Below are 12,558 nucleotides of genomic sequence, written 5' to 3'. Positions count from 1 at the left end.
ATGTTCCTGCTTAAGAGGTTATGAAATTAGCACCCTGCTGTAAGTACGCCTCCTCATTACTTAAAAAAAATCAATGTGAATGTAAAATAGTATCAAACAGACCATGACGAACTACAGGATCATTTAAAAAAAAAAGAATACATGCAAGCGGGAAACTGATGACTGCAGATAGGAAAACGGCTTCTTTTTCTTAAATTATATTTTAGCAATGACAGGTACCATGATTAGATTTAAGGTTAATCCCACAGTCATACCTCCGGGATTTAATAACTTGTTCACTTAAAAAATCTTCATATTCAAGCTTTCAGACAAACCTATCAAAAATATAGTGAAATTCATCTCTAAACTATTCTACTACAGACATGGGAAAATACTATCGATTTTCTGGGTTTACACCAAAATAACTGGTGAATTATTCAGCCCAAAGCTTTTCCTTTAAGATACATAAAATGGCTTATAGATGCTTTATTTATGTATGTATTGGCATTGGAGGCAATATTTTAGACTACATCAGAAGGCATTTTAATTCCAGCATGTGAAAGCTTCATCTTCTCACTCTAAAAGTTCATTGTCTCTTACTGGTATTTTCATATTAAAAGGTGTCACAGATTTTTTTTCTCAGCATATACAGCATTTATCTAAAACTGCTGAAGTATCAACAGCACAACTCACTTTTCCTTTCTCTGCCACTCCCTTTCTGTGATTTCACTTTGTGAATGCACAGTACGTTCTGCAACATTTTCATATTTTCTGCAAAGAAAAATGATACTGTTTTTGTCTATTGTCTTTGAACTTTTTCAGTATATATTTTTGTAATTTTCCATAGATTTTAAAATACCTAATTACAGCCACCTTTAATGGAAGCTATCTCTATACACTAATAAGAATATGTAGAAACTGCTACTGTACCATGTTGTAGAGCTTTTGTTGATGACTTAATTATAACAGTGCCTAAAAGTACTATTAAACTTGATGGCCTGTCAGAGTTTCCATTGTAAACCACGATTTTCAGGGTTTTATAACTCCAGTGTATTAAATCATTGAGGACATTGTACACATGCTGCTAACTTAGACATGTTCTCCATTTTCCAAAAGGATAAATCAGAAAAGCCTTTCTCGAATTGCTGAATATGTTACTAACAGACTTGCAGTCACTTCAGATGCCATTTGTCTTTTCAAAGATTCATGTAAAGCAAGACAGTGTCACAATCTCAGAACAGACTGTGCCAGCAAATCCCATTTCTTCAGTGACATCCACGGGCATGACTGACAGTGCGCTGCTCAGCCTGAGAGGCAGCAGTAGGCTTGTGCTCCAGGCAGCACAGAACAAGAGCCAAGGGAGAAAGAAAGAGGCAGCTTTAAGCTACCTTTGAGCTTCCCTAATTTTCAGCTATTCTATGGACTGGAGAGTACCCAGACATAAACTGGTAGTTCAAGAGGCATATTTAAGTTGTGGTAGTTTACACAAATAATCCTATGCTTTAAGCACCCACCAGAAAACACTGCAGCCCTGTGCTTGACACATCTCTCTCTCTTAGCTCTTCCACTTTTACACCAGCATTTAGAAAAGTGCTCTGAATATTCAGAGATCCTAATACACTGCCGGAAGAGAAATCAAATGCCTTAATGTACATGAGATTTTAATCCTGTATCTTTGCATATGTGTTTACAGCAGGAACAACACAATACTATTATTATGACTAGCCACAACATAATCGTTGTTCTCAGAAATATTCAAAGACCACCGAGTTCAAAGAAAGAAGCTGAGTTACCAATGGGAGATCACACTAAGCAATACATAATGGCAAGAAAAGGCTGTCACTGCCTATAAAGCCATCACAGTAACACTGCCTAAGGAGGTGGCGTTTGAAGTAATAAATCACAGTTTTACTCTGATGTCCTGTCCTAGGACAAACTATTGCCCTGACTCACGTTGTTAGTAAGACCCCAGGTTCAGGGCACACGCCTTCATCCCCTTCCTGGGGGACACTGTAACCTCCCAGGCCCCGAGGGACGACTGCTCGCTAAGGAGAGCCACCGGCTCTGCCAGTCCGTTCACAACGGCGCTCAGCGCAGATGCGTAACCCTCCGATCGCCAGACCCAGCCTAGTCTTCGCTGGTTGCTAGACAGCAAATCAGTTGCATTTCTCCTTGCAGAGCCAAGTAATGCCAGGACTTTGCTCTTTTTTTGTTAGCTTACCTTGTGGTGGCTGAGTCCCATGAAATTGAAAATATATGAGCAATATGATATTAGCTTGTAGGCCTGGTTACAATACTCATTATGACTGAGAGCCCTCCTTTTAAAGCATATGTACCTTACAAGATGATGCATACAAAGCTTCTCAAAATTCAAATTTTAAATACATATTTTTAAAAACTTTACATTTGGAAAGAACCCTGCCCCTCAGTTTTAATAAAAATTTCCATAAATGAAAATAAACATTTTTGAGCAGCTGTGTTAGAATGGTGCCTTTCCCCCTTGTTTCAAAATACTTCTGAAAACATATCAACAGTATTTCACCTGCTTTCCTGAAATTTTTCAAATTTTTGGATGCACTGAAACATTGCTATTTTTTGATAGAATGTCATTCTCTGACTTCTATCTTCCTAAAGAAACTCATAACAAGTTGGATTTTTTCTTTTGCTTACTTTTGTTTTTAACTGACATTTTTTTCCATCATTTTACTGCTTCCATTGAGAAGTGGATGACATGGTATAGCTTTTTAAAAAAAAGCCACAAAAGTGCAAACTGACTTAAGTCATTTACCAATTATTAAATTTACATTCCCTGTTACACACTGCCAGGCTTTAGCTTTCTATCTTAATGGTTGTCTAAAAATAATACTCTACTATACTCATTTATCAGGTTTTATTCCTTTTAGAAAGATGTGAATACCAGTGTCCCTATTTTACAGATGGGAAAATGAAGGCAAGGAGAAACAGTATCTTGTTCACTCAACAGGCCCCAAAAGAAGAAGCGACAAACTCCTGTGACCTGTGCTGTATCCCTATTTATTAGGCCAGTGTTGCTAAGAATTTCTGGGTATGTCAGATGTACATAGCTCATTCTGGTACCTGTAGAAAACTACACGTCCATGGTCTTACCCTTGCAATGAACCTAGACCTAAAAATGATGTCACTGTGCATGAGCAAGCCAGCATGAAGGCATCGATAAATCTTTGCCCACTTTTTAAGAAAGTGAACTCTGGGAGAGACTGCTCTGGTAGTAAAATAAAAATACCAACTGTCTGTGTAATTCTAAAGTTCTTGGGACTTTAAGAAAGAACAAAAGGCAGGCTAACCTCAGCATTTTAGAAGCTGAACATAAAAATGCTCAAGCATAAAAACTTGAAGATGTAGAAGGTCCTTTATAAGAGCCCAGGAACAAGAGCTGGTCTTGTAGACTGCACCAACTGTGCTGCAAAGGACCTGAAAGCTGTTGGGTGAATTAAGGATGGAGCATGTTCCAGTCCTGTTCTGAACACCCGAAAGGCCTGCTTTGTCTTGAACGCTGAATGTCTTCGCTGTTGCGGGTTTCCATCTGACACTTCACGTTATGTCAGAGCAAGGGTTTTTTTTTGTGTTTAATATATTGGTGACTATGTGTTTTAATGAAGGTGCCCTGTATTCCAGAGCTTGCAAATGCACGATGTGTTGCTGCGGTCGCCAAGATAAGTAGTAATTTTTAAATAAACAGCAGTATAAACAGTTACATAAAACTCATGTAAATTGCTGGCACATAATTTTAGACTGGCTTCAGTTATGTAACTTACTTCTGGCCAAGTTTTTTTTTATTCTCAATTCATGCACTTAAAAATAAAGGGACAAGCTTCTTTTCACCTGTTTCTTTTCCACTCGCTATCTTTCTGGTATACTGAGCACATCTTCAACAGCTCATCAGAGAGACAGACGGGCAGACAAGTGACAAAGTGAAGGTACAAAACATCTCCTAACCTTACTGCAGATCCCTTCAGGAAAGGGGCATCTTCCCCCTAAGTAAATAGCCCAAGCCACAGTAGAATTTGTCACTTCTCTCGGCATTTGTTTTTACTTGCATTTCAATTATTCCCTGAATCACTGTGTAGATTAATTAGATTGAGGGACATGACTTATATGTTGCCAAGTTGATGGGGACTACTGAACAGCGTAGTGAGCTGGGGTTCTGGGTTTGATTCTTGCATTTGCTATGGACTCGCTGTGTGACCTTGGGCAAACCATTGTGCCACTACAGCTTTTAACCCAGACTCTTCAGGAGCAAGGATTTTCTCTCTTTCCCTTCCTCCCTGTGTCCAGGGCCTAAGGCTCAAGGACGCTGTGATCTTAGCTAGTGTTTCCAAGGACCTTCAAACAAATAATAATTACATTGCTCTGTAGCTTCCTTTGAAATGTAAAACTGAAAGAGTGAAAGCCCTAAAACCAGAAACCCCTTTACAACATCTTTTTCTGTCTGCTGATCTTTAAAAAATAATTACAATAATTTACACTCGTAGTGTCTTAGCAGCTTGATTCAAGGACACTGAGCACTGTCATTTGTCTGAATAAAGGTAAGATGAAAGTTCCTAAATATAGACTCAGAAGTATAACTCTAGTGAAGAGAGGTCCCACAAAGCCGACCACCCGCATAATATAATATTAATTAATAATTAATATAATCGTAGAAACCGCTAAACTTCAGACTTGACAAGACTTCAGGGCAATCAGTACCAGACAGAACATGCTTACAGACCTTGCTTACATTGGAGAAGTTTCTCTCATTATCACAAACTGAACTACCAAACTACTCCTCCAGTAGTTCAACTCGTAGGAAAGGCAGTATGAGGTTTTTGGGTAGTTTCCCCTGTGTAAACATTTCAGACATACAGAAAATACATTTCAGATAAGGGTTTCAAAATGAATTGAACCTTAGATGCTCCCTACATCGTATTATAATCCTGTTTGTTACAACTGTGGTCTCTAAGGAGATAAGTGACTTGCCATGGCTCTCACAGCAAGCTACCTTCACATAACAGAGTTGAATGCAGTAGTCCTGGTTCATACCATCTTCTCCAGTTCCTGGGCAATAATATCTAAGTTAGGCAACAGCTCTTCCTCTCACTTTTCCTTATGTCCTGAAGCCGTGGTAACAATGAGCACACACCACAGACAGATGCTTTTATGCATACGATCAAATGTGCAAATTCTGATCATCAATAACACACAGGAAGGAACTTGGAAAATTCCTGATTTCAAACTACTATACCACTCCCTTTATTATTTCATTCTGACAGTTTTCAGGAACATAGAGAACAATTACTGCATAATTAGATGGGCAAACTCCCATCCACTGCTGTCTAGCAGTTCAAGACCTAGATGACAAGTCAGTCCTGGGTTCTACTTATACAATATTCATCATTTCCTGAAGTCAGCAAGACTGCGTGTAGAAGAAAGATAAACAGGAATTGGCATAGTATCTCAGGGGGCAAAGATAACAATAGCTGATTCTGCAGCACTCAAATAGCAGTCAGCTGTAAGAGGAAAATCCAGGTTTTCTTTCATCCCAATATCACCTATACTAAATCACTGCACGGCCTGTTTTAGATCACTGTATCAACAAAAGCTAAACAGGCTTCCCTAAGGACACTGTTGCCAAATCTTGGTCTATGGATTACTGTTTCTCTGAAAGAAACATTTTGTAACTCAGACTACTAAATCTTTTCTTAATTCAGCCTAGAAGGGACAGTTCAAGGCAGCTAGGAGAAATCAGTTTGTTGGTGCACACAGCATCATCATCTCAGATGGAGAACAGAGGTGACTGAATACTGCAAAAAAGCTCTGCATTTATTCAATTTTTGCAGATTTGGGTTCTGGCTCTGTTAACATCTCTCATGTTTGGAAATTCTCCAAAGAATGATAGCAGAAAGACAAGTCATACCAACTGCATGCAGTACTTGCAGGGATCCCAGCATGGTGCCTCCACTGGGAAAAAAAAGGGTTTGGCACTGAGGAGTCTGTATGTGTTCCCGTTTTTCATATGAAGCTTGTAATCCATCCGTAAATGCAGGGTAACTCAGAATGTCCAGAGTCAGTGGCATTTTGCTTGATGAGAGTGTAGATAGGGACAATATGATACAAGCCACAACATTTACAGAAGGGACAGGTGAACTTTTCATTTGTTTGTTTGGAGACTGGAATTTACTACAGTGCCTAAGGGATTTAGGCATATTGCTGTGCAAACACAGAAGTTAAAACAATGTAGTCATGGCCTGGGACTACGACTTCTAGGTACTACACAAATTAAAAACTGAGTTCCTACCTGTCTTAAATAGCAGTCTTCTTTATTTTGGAGATCCAAAATCTATCATTTCAGTTGTTTCTGTAAACTTATTCAAGGCTTTTTGTACTGGAACAGCAGAAACATTAATAAGGCTGAAGAGGAATGAAGAAAAGGGATGAACCACTGTGTCCACTTGAAGTAAATAAAGCATTACTGTGTTTTAGTATGAAAGAGTATGGCAAACTATGCCTAGAGAGCATAACTTCATTTGAAACGTCCAGGGGTATGGGTATAAAGTTACTACTAGTTTTTGAGAATTTTTTAAATACTCAAATACTTACTTTATTTGCAGTAAAGCTTCTTCCCAAACAGCTATGGGCTCCTTTACCTTTTATGTCTGCTAATAATAACAGATGAAGTTAAATCACCTTTTCTGTGATATTGTTTCTGGATGTTCCTTTGACTGAGGCCAGAAAAATCAAGGCATAAAATAGATTATTATAGGTGGCACTATGACAACGGGCTTGGTATCAAAGAAACATCTTTGCTTGATCATGGTTTCACCAGTTCATTTTATGGCAGATATATATTACCTACATGACATATCATTTCTTATTGCTTTGCAATAAAATTCTCACCAACAGAAAATATGAAAAGGATTGACTGTTTTCTCTGAAGTATTTAATTAGTGTTGTCCAAGTGCTAACAATTCTTTATCTGTTCGTAGTGAGGTCAGTTACTGCAGTGGAAGAAGGAAATTTTTTCCTTTTTGTTAGTGCGAATGAAATTTCTTACTAACATTTATAAATAACTAAGAAAACATGCTGTAGGGGTGCATATTACCTTCCAATGTAGGCCAGTGGTTAAAAAGCTAATGTAGAACTCTACATTATAATACCATAAACCCAGTCTTGCTGCAAAAAGGAAATCAGGAGAAAATACATGTTAGAACTGTGAAAGGGGACTGCAGAATAAATGAAGCTCTCACAAAAAGGCTAGAGAAAGGTGTAACAGGCTCAGGCTCCAACTCTGCAGATTTCCACTCCCAGTGGGTAGTTTTTACTCATGTAATCTGTGTAACCAAAGCCAGTGGGGAAGCTTATGAAAGTAAGGACTACTCATTTGTGTGAAGCATGCATGGGTTAGGCTCAGCTTCTTCCCAAAACATAATACATTAAAATTCGATTAAAAATGAGCAGTTGGGAAAATGCAAACAAAAAAAAGTCATTTATCAAAATGTACAAGACATTCACGAAGTGGAACACTGCACAGCAGTGTCAACAAAGAGAGAAAATACACAAATCTGTATTCAATTAGCCTATTTAATGGGATTCCAGTGCTTTTCCTTTGGTTCTCTTGTAATCTTTTTTTAAAGAGGGCCTTATCTGAATAGATGCTAATTGATTACATTTAAGGCATTTATTTCTTTCTAAACTAATACCTACAGTAATTTAAAGTGCTTTCACCTCTCCATAACACCGCAGCCAGTTGTCATGGGCAAAACAGTCTTGATTTGGGGAATTTTTACTTAATTTAATTTATTGACAGTTAACACAAACTTCTAATCACTGATTCAGGTATTGAGAAGAAAGAAAACAAACAATTAAACAAACACTTAAGTAAACACCTTTCCTCCCCCTTTCCCAGGCTCAGCTTATCCAAACACCTATCTTCCCTCTTTCATAGTCTCTACTTCCCGTTTTCACCATGGATTGTGCTCAGTCCTTCCCAATTCCTTTGGGGAGGCAATGGGCAGCACAGGAGGGTGGGGTGGTGCCTGCCACTCCTCCATGCTTCTTGCTGGCTTTCCTCTGCTCCTCACTGTCCCTGCTCAGGTGTGGGTTGCCCATGGCTGTGGTCCCTTGGGGGCCCCTGCCCTGCTATGGGTTGCCCATGGGCTGCAGTCTCTCAAAGGTGCACCCTTGGGCATGGAGCTCCTCCTTCCAAGAGCACTTCTCCAGCCCCATGTCTTCTCAAGCATCTCTCCATGTGTCTCCTTACGTGTCTTCTCACGTGTCTTCTCCCCTAGTGGCTCCTGTTCTTAAATCTGAGCTGGGGTGCTGTGGGCTCCTCTGATGAGCTGATGTTTCGGGGTGTGATGGAGTGTTTTCATTGGTTTCAGAGCTGGCTGGGCCTGCCTGTGACTAGCACCTGTTAGTTCCTGGCATCTTCCCACACAAGCACCACTGCAGCCTTGGGCTACCAAAATCTGCCATGCGTGCCCAACACAGCACTCAGGCATGAGCTAATTGGGTGCTCATGCATGAACCAATTGGGTGCTCTCCCATGATTCAGTAGGGCTCTCATGTGTGAACCAGATGGGCAGTCATGAGTAAATTAATTGGGTGCTCATGCACGCACTGATTGGGTGCTCATGCATAAATTAGTTGGGTACTCATGCATGAACTAATTGGGCACTCATGCATGAATGCAATAAACCCTGCAGTTTATGTCCAATATACCTGGTAAGATCTTGAAGCAAGATCTAAGGGCCTGATTTCAAATTTACATTCATTTATCAGTCCTGTGCATCAGATCTAATCACTAGAAGAATATCAGGTTCTGGGTGGACAAGTAAACTGACTATGTTTCAGAACTTCTACACATGTAAGTGGACAAGGAAAGACCATGATGGACCAGAAAAGACTTCAGAAATAAGGCGGTGAGCAGAGAAACATTACCCCATTCCCTCTGAAGAGATTCTGCTAACTTAATCTTATTAGCAGCTAACATTGTTAAGTTTGCAGTAAGGAAGTATTCCCAAACCCATGGATCAAAAGATCTGCTAAAGAAGGATTCTCTTTCAAGACAGAAACAGAAGGTCTTGGGTTCCAGTCCTGTCACTGACTATAAGAAATTCACCTCTTCTATGCCAGTTTCCCTGCCTATAAACTGGAAGCTTTAATGCTTAGCCACATGCAAAGTATTTTTAAAAATGCTTATTAATGCTGCTAAGTCAAAGCAAATGTAAAAGGTAAAGTGATGTCTAAAATTAAGCCACATCATGATATGAGCCTTTTTCTTAGATGCACCAAAGACAGACAAAACCAGACCCTAGACGTCTGGGTTTTCTCATAGCCATTCATCTTGAGCTGCTGTTCAAAATTCTTATAAAACACAAAGCAGGAGGAAAGAATGATTGAATTGAATAATGTGTGTCTGATCAACTACATTACTTAATTATACCCTCACTTAATATGTAATCCAAGCTCAAAGGTGTCTTTAAATACATAGCAGACTTAACAGAAAAATTAAGAACTTCTATTTTTTTTAAGCTCCAATGCATACTACAGACATTGAAAGGAGTTAGAAATAGAAAGGTTTGTTTTAACATTTAAACATTTCTGTACTTGCTATGCATAAAAATAGAAGTCAAATTGCACAGTCCTGTTAGCTACCAAAATGTAATGTGCAAATAAAGTGCCCAGGAGACCTAATAAAATGCCATAAATGAACTACTGTAAAAAATATCAGACCACACCTATTCAGCAGGACAAATTCAAATGTCTTACAAAGAAATGTATTCTCTTTGCTTTTTATGGAGTAAAGAACTGATCTGGGGAAAGAAAGAATGAGTTTCAAAATATACATAGAAACTTTGACTAATAAGTGAAAAAGGTTTCAAGATCAAGTTGAATGCAGAATGCTACTTAATTCCACTACAAACTGGAACAGGATCAGGCTGTGACATAGCACCTACTGTATAAGGATGTATAGATATTAATGTTAAAGCAGCACAGTTTCATACATAAGATTCACTTCCACAAGCATTCACTTCCATAACCAGGGTTCTTCCAGAAATCAAACAAAGCTCAGGCTTCCTATTTTCTACTCTGTGTGACACTGCAATGTGAAGAGCCACCAACAAAGTAGAAGAAAAGATGGAATGGAGATATCTCATATTTTACACACACACATATATATACTTGCAAATAAATAAAAAAATATGCACAAGTATGTCCTTTGTGTGAACTCTACCTGATGGACTAGCCAAATCTGTGTGGAGCCAAACCCACACAGTACTGGTCCTGCCTGTGCAATACTGGAAGGATCACTGCTACAGAAGAATCCAAACTCAATCAAATATGGCAAGTCTACTACAGATAAACAAGTCAAATACACAATTACAAATTTAAGTGTGTGTGTGTGCGCGCGCGCGTGCACACGCACACAGGGATAATCAGAGGCCCATACAGATTTGTGAGATTATTTGGTTGTGGAAGGATTATTCATGTGAGTAAAACATGCAGAATCACACAAAATTCCTAGACAGTTTTTATAAAATTCTTGAGGCTTTTCACACAGAAATTTTCAATGACAGATTTCCACTGACACAGTGAGATGTCAATTGATAATCTCAGACAATGATTTTTTTGAGCTACAAAACATATAACATATAGGCCCACCTTGGCACACTTCCTCATCCTGTGATCTTGGATGCTGACCTTCAGGTTTGGTGTTCTGAGCTGCCTTTTCATTAGTCTGTTCCTTTGGCTGAGACTTCCAGTGATAACACCAAACCGCGCCAGCTCTCCTGGACAAATGTACTTGCCTATAACCAACACGTTCCATCCAGGCCACCAAACCATCCACCACACAGCAACATATTTTGGCTACTGCACATCTGACTAGGGCTGAACCAATGATTTAAAAACAATTTAAATTATTCTAATGCAAAAAATTTTGAAAAGAACTACAAATTGGCTAGGAGGAAGGGAGGCAGCAAGTGATTTTTTGTCAAGAACTGAGCAACACGTAACTCTCTTTCCTGATCTAAGCTCAGCTGGCTGAAATTTTTTTTTTTTTTTTTTAAGAGCTACATTGACATAGAAAATGAAAAAATCTTCACTCCATCCAACAGAAATCCTAGAAGGCAGTTGAGCAGTCCTGACAAACATAAAATATTCTGCTACAATAATGAACAAGCAAAAAAGGTAACAAGGACTAAAATGGCCTAGACAACTTAGCATTGCTATCTGGAAAATAGCACGGCATCTGAGTCCACAGCTACATTCAAACAGAAAGTAGATCAGCTCTGTTTACCACGTAAATGAGGCTCAGATTTTTTTCTCTTTCTCTCTCTTCAAAGATAAATAGTTGCAGTCTCTTAAATAAATTAGCTCAACTTTGGTTACAGAAGCTGCCTCAATTTTTCTCCAAAAAGGAATATAGATGTTTGTTCAGAAAATTGTAAATAAAGTATAAATGCAGATTTTCCATTACATGGTGGTCCTTCTCAGTAGGTAATGTTCAGCACGGTGTCTATTTTTCTTCCTTATCCTATACTTGGGGATTAGAGCACTATTATGACTACTTCTGATGGGAAATAGATGAAAAATATTATGCAATAAGAGGAGGTTAAACTATACTTATTCATCGTAGAAGCAAAACAATAATCAGGTTTAAAAGGAGCAGAAAATGTGTAATTTTTTCTTTGAACTGAACTGATTTCTCTATGCGTGTGTTGTGTGCTATATGTGAACCCCATCAGAAAGGCTAACTGGTGAAAGACAGCAATTCTTAAAAGCCCTACAAGCACCTACTACCCAGCTCCAAAGGGACTGCTCCTAGAAGTTAAGTGGTGCCTAACTGGATTATGAAGCTGCTGTGATTTTTTGCATCAAGGCAGTTACAGTAGCGTAGCTCTAGGGTAAAAAACCATCATGCAGTAACAACACGACAGTGTGTACAAGATGTTGTATAATAAGGTTCACCTTAGTTTCAAACTGTGGCAAGTTATTTTGTATATGAGTGTAGACCATCTTGATTGTGGTTTTAAAGGTATAAAACCAAGGCAGGTCTTAAGTTTTATTTCCACGATGGGGTGTATAGTTTGACTTCAGGGCATGATTAGCCAAGGACAGGGGCCTTTCCTCTCAGCACTACAGTGATGCTTCACATCCTTCCTAAAACTGGCTGGGGTAGAGTGTCTCTGGCTTTAAATCTCTCTCTAGTGCAGAAAAGATTACTACTATTGTTATTGATTTATGTCATGCCTGTCTGCTTCCAACCTCAAAACACTTTACTAAGTTACAATATACATAGGAATAATTTCACTGCAGCCACCACCACACTGTAGCCTTCTCTGGAGGGAAACTGAAGGGAGCCATTAGGATGGTGCCTGCAACATTAAACAACAATCCAGGAGAGGAAGCAAAGAATACGCTGGCTCCTTAAAGCAGTGGCTCAACAGAATGCAATCACTGAACGCCATCCAGCTGGGACACCAAAGTCAATACCCATTCACTGTGTGTGGTTAAAATTAAATCTCCTAATGAAGTGAGATGGTTTTAGTGGTTAGAGAG

The 12,558-nt window shown here is 39.0% G+C and overlaps 1 protein-coding gene across 1 annotated transcript in view; it reads right to left on the bottom strand.

The window, feature by feature from the left end:
• ANKFN1 (ankyrin repeat and fibronectin type III domain containing 1) overlaps positions 1-12,558 on the bottom strand; it is a 66,359-nt gene that overhangs the window by 36,980 nt on the left and 16,821 nt on the right. The window lies entirely within an intron of this gene.

Source organism: Apteryx mantelli, chromosome 19 (assembly GCF_036417845.1).
Source record: "Apteryx mantelli isolate bAptMan1 chromosome 19, bAptMan1.hap1, whole genome shotgun sequence".
NCBI lineage: Eukaryota > Metazoa > Chordata > Aves > Apterygiformes > Apterygidae > Apteryx > Apteryx mantelli.
This window is presented reverse-complemented; position numbering and strand designations above follow the sequence as displayed.